The sequence below is a fragment of the Hyaena hyaena genome, unplaced genomic scaffold (genome assembly GCF_003009895.1).
Source record: "Hyaena hyaena isolate Hyena2069 unplaced genomic scaffold, ASM300989v1 scaffold_177, whole genome shotgun sequence".
NCBI lineage: Eukaryota > Metazoa > Chordata > Mammalia > Carnivora > Hyaenidae > Hyaena > Hyaena hyaena.
Window position 1 is genome coordinate 1,637,361 of NW_024080810.1, and position 10,946 is coordinate 1,648,306.

Genomic DNA, 10,946 nt, shown 5'->3' on the forward strand with positions numbered 1-10,946 from the left:
AAGAAAAAAGCATTCTGAGGCAAAGGGAACAGCCAGTACTGTGTCTCTGAGGAGGCTGGCTGTATTTTCAAGAAACTGTGAGGAGACCATGTGGCTGGACTGAGTGAGTAAGGACCAGAACAGGGAAGCATGACATCAGAGCGATATCAGTGGGCCAGGGAGGTGAAGGCCCATTGGCTGGAATGGTAACTGACATTTACTGCAAGGATTTGATCAGAAGTGTAACATAATTTTAACTGCCTTTTATGGAACTCAATTTGGCTTCTGTGTTAAGAACAGATTAAAGAGAAGCAAAGGTAGAAGCAGAGAAATTTGGCAAAACATGATGGCTGTCCAACCAGAGATGTGTCATGGAGGTGATATGAAGTGGTCTATTTATGGATATAGTTTGATGAGCTGATAAGAGTGATGGTGAATTATTTGTACAGTATGAGAAAAGGTCAGGAGTGAAGAATGACTCCAGGTGTTGGTACTAAGCAACTGAAAGGAGTTATTCTTTCATTCACTCAGCAAATATTTAATGAGCTCTTGCTATCCACTAAACACTGTCTGGACATTTGAAACACGTCAGTGGATAAAGCAGAGTCTTGCTCTCAAAGAAATTATACTATAAATAGGGAAAATAGAAAACAAACTACTGCCTTATGAAATGTACAAATTACCGGGTATGTCAGAAGGTAATATTTTATATGGGAAAAATAGAAGAAGAATGGAAGTCACAGGAATAAAAAGGAAATACAGTCAGCAATATTCTAGTAGTGCTGCACGGTGACAGATGGTAGCTACATTTGTAGTGAGCACAGCATAACATACAGAGAAGTTGAATCACTACCTTATACATCTAAAATTAAAGTAACACTGTGTGTCAACTATACTCAAATAAAAAAAAATAGTTCAAAATAAATTTTAAAAAATAAAAGAGGGGCACCTGGGTGATTCAGTTGGTTGAGCCTCTGACACAGCTTGAGCTCAGGTCAGGATCTCTCAGTTCATGAATTGGAGCCTGCATCGGGCTGTGTGCTGACAGCTTGGAGCCTGAAGCCTGCTTCAGATTCTCTCTCTCTCTCTCTCTCTCTCTCTCTCTCTCTGTCCCTCCCCTGCTCACAATCTGTCTGTCTCTCTCTCAAAAATAAACAGACACTTTAAAAATTGTTTATAAAATAATAAATAAATAAATAAAGGAATAAAGGAAATATTGGGAATAATGAAGGGTGGCTGGGGGGTGACAAGATGTGACAGAAATAGAGTGATGGGGTGTCTGGGTGGCTCAGTCAGTTAAGTGTCCCACACTTGATTTTAGCTCAGGTCATGATCTCATGTTTTGTGAGATAGAGACATGCATAGAGTTTTGTGCTGACAGAATGGAGCTTGCTTGGGATTGTCCCTCTCCTTCTCTTGCTGCCCTTCCCCTGTCCCTCTCAATCAATCAATCAATCAATCAATCAATCAGCAGTGAGGACAGTTTTCATCCAATAGTAAAAATTGAAACAAGGAGGTGTGTTATCAAGAGAAAGAGTATTCCGAACAGAGGGAAGATCAAGTGCAAAGGCCTGAAGGCAGGAGCATGTTTGATATATACAAGGAACAGTTAGGAAGCCAGTGTGACAGGAGTGAGGTGAACAAGGGAGACAGTGGATATGGGTATCAAAGATAACGTGGGTCTAGATAATGTGAGCCACACGGGTCATTGTAAGTACTTTGGTTTTTACTTTGATTGAAATAGGGACCATGCTAAGTTCCAAAAATAAACTTGACATGATCTGACTTAAGATTCATTAGGATTGCTCTTGTATTAAAACCAGATTGTGACTATAGGGAGACAATTCAGACTATAGCCAGGCTGTTATTTGGCAGTAGTGGCTCAGCCAAGAATGTGGGCAAGGAGTTAGTGCAAAATGTTCAGATTTTGGATGTATTTTGAAAGTAAATGTCTTAGGATTTCCTGATGAATTGGATATATGATACGAGAAAAAGAGAGTCATTTAAGATGATTCCAAGTTTTTGTTTGTTTGTTTTTTGGCCTAAGCAATTGGAAGAATGGAGTTGTCATTACATGAGGTGGAAAAACTTGCACATGAGACACTAAGTTTAAGATGTTTGTTAAATGTCCAGGTGAACATGCTGAGTGGCAGCTGGCTATATGGGTCTGGAGGTATAGAGAGGGAGATTTAAGATGGCATTATAAATGTGGGAGTTATCTTTTTACAGAAGTACTTTAAGGCTATGAGCCTAGATAAGATCGCCAAGAGGACTTAGTCTTTACTGCATATAAAAAAAGAGGATCTTGCACAATTTTGGAATATTCCAACATTAAAAGGTTGAAGAGGAAAAGATTTACCTTCATGAGGGACTAAGAAGTTTCAATCAGGGAGGTAAGGTGAAAACCAGTTGAATGTGGTATCTTAAGGGCTAAGTATTAAAAAAAAAGTCTAAGAAGAAAGGAATCAACAATATCAAATAAGGTAGTAAGATGAAGACTGAAAATTGACTAGCAGATATAGTAAAATCATCGGTGACCTTGGCAGAAGAAATTTCTGTGGAGTGGTGAAGGTGAAGAGCTGGTAGGAAAGAGTTTAAGAGGTAATGAGAAGATAAAAGCCAGAGACAATGTGATTTGGAGGAGTTTTGCTGTAAAGCAGGGCAATGAAAAGGGGCGGTAGTAATGAGGGAACGAAATGGAATGGAGAAGCCTTTTTTATGAAGGGAAAAAAGGGGCACCTTGATGGTTCAGTTGGTTAAAATCTGACTCTTGATTTTGGCTCAGGTCATGATGTCTCCACCGTGGGATCAAACCCTGCATTGGGTTCTGTGCTACGCATGGAGCCTGCTTAAGATTCTCTCCCTCTCTCACTCTCTGCCCCTTCCCCACTTGAACTCTCACTCTTGCTCTCAAAAAAATTAAAAAATAAATTAATTAAATTTTTTTTAAAGATGGGAAAAGGGCATCTTGTTTGTATGATAATAATATGAATGATCCACTAGACAGTGGAACATTGTTAGTATAAGAAAAGATAAGATTCCTGGAACAACGTCCTGATTTGGGCCAAAGGGGAGAGGATCTGGCACACAAGTGAAAGGGTTTGCTTCAGATAGGAGTCTGGATAGTACATTTCAGGTAACCGGCAATAAAGCAAAGGATGTTGGTAGGAATGCTGATAGGTGGCTAGAGGATGGTAGTGGGACCCTGTGAAAGTTCTTTCTAAATTGTTTCAATTTTCTTAGTGAAACAAGGTCACCAGCTGAGAGTGAGGCTAGGAGAGGAAATATTTGGGAATTTGAAGAGAGGGGAATGAGATTTAAAGAAGCCATCTAAGTCGTGTGAGAGCATTATGATGAACTCTTAGCATTTATGTCCCACTTAGAGTTCATTTATGAATTTATAGTGAGTCATCAGGGTTGTGTGGTGGATATTTAGATTTAATCAAGGCCAAAGTTTCAACAAGTGAGAAGCAAGCAAGAGAGGAGCAAAGAAGGATACATGCAAGGAATTGTCTGTAATGACTGAACATGGGATTTAAGCCAGAGAAAGAGCGGAAGAAGACATCGAAGTGATGAAGGACAGTAAAAAGTGGTTGATAACTTGTGGACTGAAGGATTGTTTTAACTGGGGCACTATATGTAGTGAATTCTAGAGGCTGAAGGATTGGTCATAGAGTGGGGGGCAGGAAATTGAGACTGTGGAGGAACTGAAGTTATTGGTAATGTCAAGACCTCAGTTGTGATTTTGACAGTGGATACAGTTGCCACTGCCCAAGACATGTGGAAGACTATGGAAGGGCCAAGATATGGGAAAGATGATCAGGAGGTTTATCTTGGACACACTGATTTTGATATATCTATTAGAAACCCCAAAGATGATATAAGCCTGGGCTTCAGGGAGAAGTTATAAATCCAGAAGTAATCAGCCTACAGACAGTACATGAAGTTATGACACCGGATGAGCTCACAGAAACCTACTGCTATAAAATGAATGTACTATCTGTCCTTACCTATGTAGTATGGCGCTCAGACTGCCTTAGAGTCAGAGTGCCCAAGTTCAAATCCAGACTACATGTCTTCCTACCTGTAGCACCTTGGGCCCATTTTTAACATTATTTTGGCACAATGAGATAGTACCTGTCTTGCTGGGGGGGTTGTAAGAAATGAATAAGGCAATCCATGTATATCACTTAGTATATTACATGGCACAGAGTGAGCTCTTACAAAACATTAGGTAATAGGATTACAGCCAGGGTACGGACAAGATTCAGGGAAATATAGAATAAGACCACTGCATCTCCTAGGTAAGGTAGAAAAGTTCCAATGAATGAGATTGTATTTAAGGTGAGTCTTGGAGACTATATTTAAGGAGTTTTCCAGAATGGCATGACTGAGGGAGATGGAAAGAATAGGCTCAGAAGAAACAGAAAAAATAACAAGTGTCACCTTGTAGAGCAGTGTGATGAAAGTTCTAGAGTTCATAGGGCAGACATAAATTAATCTGTGTCTTGCACACATAAACACACCTCTGTTTGAGGAACCAAAAGCTATCTAAGGAGAAATATTCTCTAAATGCTCCAACCTTGGACAATTTACTTCCTTGAAACAGGTTGCTGTGGGAAGATCTGTTTTAGTAGTCTGATAAGAAAATTACACTTAGATCTCTTAATACTACTACAAATTATGTATTCTTATTCAGATCATGATGCTCCTTCTGTCACTTTTCAATCCTTTATATAACTCTGTCTATCTATAGACATATAGATATATTTTATCCTATGACATTTAATAGTACAATTTTCATGGTATGGAACAGACTTAAATAGCAGAAAGTGGAATTCTGGGCCACCTGTGCATCAAAAATCAGAATTACTAAAATGACCTATTTTTCACATCTGAGCCCATTAACGGAAGATGTTTCACATGAATATTACACATGCCTGTCTCTCCGGTACTTATTGACATTTAATGAATAAAGGAAATTAAACTTTTTAATTGTGAAGCTCTCCTGAGACTACTGGGCACAAAAGTCTATCTATAGTGTTCATTTACTTCTATTTCTCCACAGGTCAGAGACTGGAGGTAAAAATAAACACTCTGCAATGGGTAGGAAAAGTTGCCATTGCCAAAGTTCTCTGCAAGTCATTTTGGAAACCTCAGTATAAAATACTTAAAGAGGGCTTGCAGTACTTCCCTGGTTGACAGTGAATGCCGCATATATTTGGAGAGCGTTTTGTTTTTGTTTTTACACCTCTTGTCAATAAAATGAGTATGTAGGGCACCTGGGTGGCTCAGTTGGTTAAACATCCAAATTCAGCTCAGATCATGATCTCGAGGTTCATGAGTTTGAGCCCCACGTAGGGCTAGCTGCTGTCCTGTGAGCCCAGAGCCCGCTTTGGAACCTCTTTTCCCCTCTCTCTCTGCCCCTCCCCCACTTGTGCTCTCTCCCAAATAATTACAAAAATAAGAATAATAATAAGAAGAATAATAAAATGAGTATGTAATAAGCACAGAAAGGGCAAGGGTTGGAAGACCAGCCAAGGAATCAGTCAGATCTAGGACTAACACTAAGGCCCCCGAGGCAGGAGTTCTTAGAGGTCCCCCGCCTGCCTTACACCCCTTTCTTCACTGGTCTTGAGGCGATTACAGGCAAAGGCGAGCTTGTCATAAGGTAGAGGCAGACACAAAACTATTAGCAGCCCGTGGCTCCACAGATTGAACCTGGGGCTTAGAAGCGCCCTGAAAGCCCAGACAGGGGGCAGACTTCTAACGTAGGATTCTGAAATGAGGGAACAGGTTGGGGAGAAGGGATGGTCCTACTGAAGGCACACCCAGCTGAAGAGCCCCACAGAATGCTCCTGAGCCACTGGGGAGATGCAGCAGCACAGGCAGGGTGACCCCGATCGACTCTGGGCAACTTTATCTGATCTCATGGACTGTTGCGCCATTCATAAAAATGGAGGTGGTAAAATCTGCCTGATCTATGTTCTGAGGAACGTTGTGAGAATAAATGTGTTAATATAAACTTGTAAATGTGGAGCCTTTTTCAGGAACTATGCTACATGAATTCAAGGAATGAATAGAGTTAATTATTATTGTAAATTGAGTTACAGTCACTAAAAAGATTGCAATCATTTGGCAGTTAATCTTTATCTTGTGCAAAGCAGCAAGAAGCTCTCCTTTTCCAAGGGGTAATAATGGCCTTTGGTCAATGACATAACACTTTTTATTTCATTTTGTGTATTAAGAGAAGCTTAAGAACAATATTTAAATGTGTGAATTGAATAATCAAATAAACAAGTTGCACAAAAATGTTTTGTAAGCTAAAAAGGACTGTGCACAACATAGTATTGTTTAGTACTATTTAAATCATTTTTCTACCTCTGAAATAACTTAAGTATATAAAGAAAAATGTGAAAACCTAAGAATGGAATTATAGCACATACCTGTTTAAGAAATGATACAAAATTATGGGGCGCCTGGGTGGCTCAGTCAGTTGAGTGTCCAACTTTGCCTCAGGTCATGATCTCAAGGTTCATGGGTTCAAGCCCCTCATAGAGCCTGGAGCCTGCTTCATAGTCTATGTCTCCCTCTCTCTCTCTCTGTCCCTCTACTGCTTATGCTCTTTCTCTCAAAAATAAATAAATGTTAAAAAAAATTCAAAATTAGATAAAATTTTAAAAGTGTTTTTTGAAATTCTGTTGTATATGAATATATTTGCAAAGCATTCATTTAAGCCAACATAATTTTAACCTATTCTTTATACTTTATTTTATTCACATTCAAAGGTGTTCCACATTTTGATTCCAAATACATTTCATTTGCCAGAAAAGTTCATTTATGTCCTTAGGTCACAGGCAAGAAGCACCTGGGTGAGAGCCGCCATCTCTGATCACCACAGGGTAAAGGACAGCTCTGTTTCCCTCAGCGCATTTCACCCAGGCTAAGTTGAAAACTCAAAAGCAAGCCTGGGAGATTGCAATAGCACAAACTTTCAGTTGTCTCAGAAACTGTTTGCCTTTAATAGGCCACAAAAATCACTCCATGTCCTTGAAAACACTACCCTGACTGGGTTCTGGAAGGATGCTTAGGACCCAATAATCCAGAGACTGTGCCCTTGTTGCCAAGCCGCTCTATGCCAAAATAGGCTAAAGTTGTCTCCCTGCCAGTGCTGAGGTAAATTTCCCTCCAGCCTAAAAGCCTTCCCCAAGTGCAATGATCTTGGCAGTGTGGCAAGGTGAACTTCCCAAAGTCAGAGCAGCAGGAACCCATCCAAAGGATGAGCCTGTTGTTGGGGAAAATGTGACTTGGGCTCATTGTGTAGTATTGGATGATTTCCATAAGCAACCAGGACAACATCTCAGGGAGTGGGGACGCCCTGAGGTGAGGAGGCTACTGCTGCAGTCACCAGCCACGACTCTTGGATCAGTGAGCCCTTGGGGCACTTAGCAAATGCTCCCATGTTTTGGTCTAGCCTAACCCTGGTGACCTCTGGGATGGAACAAGGCCTTAAACAGGAGTGGGGAATTTCCACTCCAAAGCCCAATCGGGTCCTGGTGAGATTGCTGCAGACCCCCTCTAATAACGCTCTCTGAAAATACCAGGGTCGACTGCAGAAGCCCGAGCAGGGATAAGCTAGTTTCAATCCAGTCTGGCATAGCCCCCTACCTTTAGCTAGGTGAATGCCCAACCTACTAAAGACCTGGAAGATCTCTAGACTCCAATTCTATAATCTTCCTGAGAGATCCATTATATTTTCCTTGCTGGTGGTCAGAAAGGACTAGTTTATTTCTAAGGGAAAAATCACCTGCTTGTTGAAGTCTAAATGTCTTTATTTTATTTGTCACTGACAAGAGAAGGTATTTATGGTTACTCACAAATTAGAAGCCTTCGTATATTAAAAAGTAACCCTTTACCTCTTTCTTCCCTTTGAAAAACAAAACAATAAAACAAAATGGATAAATGAAAAAAAAATATTTACTTTGACCTTTCTTTATGAGACCTACTTTCCATTCCTCTAATCCTTGTCAGAAAAGAAAAGGATTATATAAGTTAACCATGTTTTCAAAACACTGTTTGACACTCTAGTCCTTTCTTGGAAACTTTTGATGCATATTAACAAATTAAAGGCTCTAAAGAAACTAAGGAGATATACGTTAATTGGTGTGCAAATGCAACACCACTAACAGAGAAACAGCAAACCCTCAAAACATACATTTTAATAACGTTTAACAGCGTCATTTAGTATACAAAGAATAGTGAGACACGCCTAGGGGTTATCAAATTGGTAAAGCAATATGCCAGGACACAGTATCTGCTGGAAACCTGCTGATTGAAAGGCAAAATTGATGGGAGATTTCAGAATCAATCTGCCCAGAATCTTGACAATATTTTTAAATATTGGATATCTTTCTCTCAGGCAGCAAGCAAACTTGATAATATTGTACAGAAATTCTTCTGGGAGCAAGAACCTTCATTTATTCTTTCCCGAATTTATTCTTATTAAAGTTCAGCTCTGTTTCAGTATGGTAGCTATTATTTCTTACATAAAACTTTGTGCACACATGGAGCTCAGCTGATATTTTCAAACTATTAAACCAGTGTGGGGGTTGCTCCCCCCCATAAATTGGATTCTCCTGAGCTGTTCTGCCACGAGTGCCCAATAAAATGAGGAAGTTGGATGCCTTCTCATTAAAAGGTGGACAGGATGTCTGGGAACATCCATAAAAGCAAAGAGAGAGGTAGAAACTCACTTCTACCACTCACACTTAACTCTGATTCTTACAGATGGAAAAAGAGAGAGACGTTAAGTTTTAGACTGATGGCCCCACCTCTCCAGCCTTGAGAGAGAAGATCTGTAGGTAGGATGGAGGGGGACTCAAATCAGAGATGCTCTAAGGGAGCCTCCGGAAAGAGACCCTCACAGGGCCCACCTGCAGTAAGGGTGAGCCTCTGGGGTGGGCACAGGCAGGGGGCAAGTGGCAACACAATGGGTTTAAGCAGAGGGAGCCCTGCCAGCTCTCAGCACACCCTTTCCCCCTCTGTAGGTTAGAAGGACTCCTGGATTTCCCTAGTGAGTGGCTCAGAAGCACCCAGAAACCACTGGGGTCCAAGGGGGGACCTTGACAGAGGGAACCGCGGTGGTGGCCATAAAGTGAGCACATAGACAAGGAAGGGCTCCATCTCCAGGCAGGGCCCAGACAAAAGGCACAGCAGTGCTGAGCCATCCTGCTATGAAGGCCTGGGACAGAGTAAGCAGAGTGCGCAGGGGAGTCCTGATGGAGCCAGAACTAATCGGATGGTCACCAGGCCAGCACCAGATGCCAGGGATGCCACAGAGCAGGCAGACAAGGGACCTGGTGCGGAAGCCAGGCGAGAGAGAAAAGCACAAGGGCCGCAGATGTGCCCTGAGCATGCCCTGTCTCCCACCCTATCTTTTCCAGAACCATGAGGCCACACATTGAGTTCTCTACCAAAAGCCATCTTAGGGGGAGAGAGAGGGGACAGGAGCAAATCTGAAAACTGAGCTTTAAAACAAACGAATGAGTCACCTAAAGGGAATGTTTATTTTATTTAGACAGCTGGGTTTAGCAAGTTGGATAAATTTAGTGTGTCCCTCAATGTTTGTCACCCCTCTGCTGCCTCGTGGAGGATAATTCATTAGGAGGTTCAGTGATCTGTGGGAAATAAAGAAGCTCCATTTTCTTTGCCCATTTTCTGTAGAGTATATAGGTTTATCAGTCCACTACACACAGGGATGCTAAAATGGAAAGTGAAACCATTGGCCTAAAAATCTGCTTCACGTGATGAGGCTGAAAGACACACCCAGCTGTGAACCTTTTCCAGTTAAAGTTTGTAGGAGATGCTCAGGGAGTGAAGAAAGCAGGGCTTTAACCAGACAGACTTCGGTTCATGCCTGGACATCTTACCTGTCCAGCCTCTTGAGACTCAGCTTACTCTTCTTAGTTCACTACACAGAGATGCAGCTTACTATAAAGTAGGAATAGTAATTTGTTTTCAGAATGAACAGACATTGCATGAAGTATTTGGCACTTTGAAAAATCTCAAAAATATAGAGTTCACAGGTTGGATTTCCAATGCCAGGAATTTTAGAATGTCCTCTGAGCACTCTGACATGGGCTGAATTGGCTAATTTCCTTACCCTTTTGGTGGGCAGGAGTTACTATTTTGGAAAGGCAATAATGTTTTTGTTTCTTTTTCCATGTGTAAGGGTCCTTTAAAATCACCTCTAATTTGCCAGTCCAATATAGGTATTTTAGTATTAAATGATTTAGTTATATGCTTTTTAACTCATAGTGAATTGAATAGGATCTTCAAGCCCCAGGAAGACAATGGGAAGCTAAATATCATAGTATTTGGGGGTTATAGATATACAGATATATGTTTTAACATATCACCTATTCTAGCCTCAACTTCAGTTTTTTTTATTTTAACTGGAAAATAAAGGTTGGCAGATTTGGAGCTTCAAAGATATCCAAATGCATTTAGTATTTACTTCACATTTATCTTTCATGTTGGAAGCAACACATTGATGCTCTCCAGGAGCCCTGATACTGATGGGAAATTAAGGTCACAGAGTAAAACTGTGAAGATAAAGAAAAAAGAACTTAAACTTCAGGGTTTCCAAGAAACACATAGAATGTGGAGACTCCAGACTTTGGACTAAAAAAAATATTCTCAAAGCTCAGGCCATCTGGAAGGATCTGCTTCCTCCTCTTCTCGTGAGGCCACTGTTCCCACCTTCCTTGGGGACATCCTCTTTAATCTTGCTTTTTTCTTCCCCCTTACCAAGTGCTATTTTCTTTAATCAACCAACAACACAGAGTTGACTACCATTCATCCATGGTTGTCAAGGAAAAGACTCTCCTGTCTATTGAAGAAAGACATCTATAAGGGAATTTGTATATTTTTATAGAAAATATTTTCAACCACTTTATGAGTTTTGA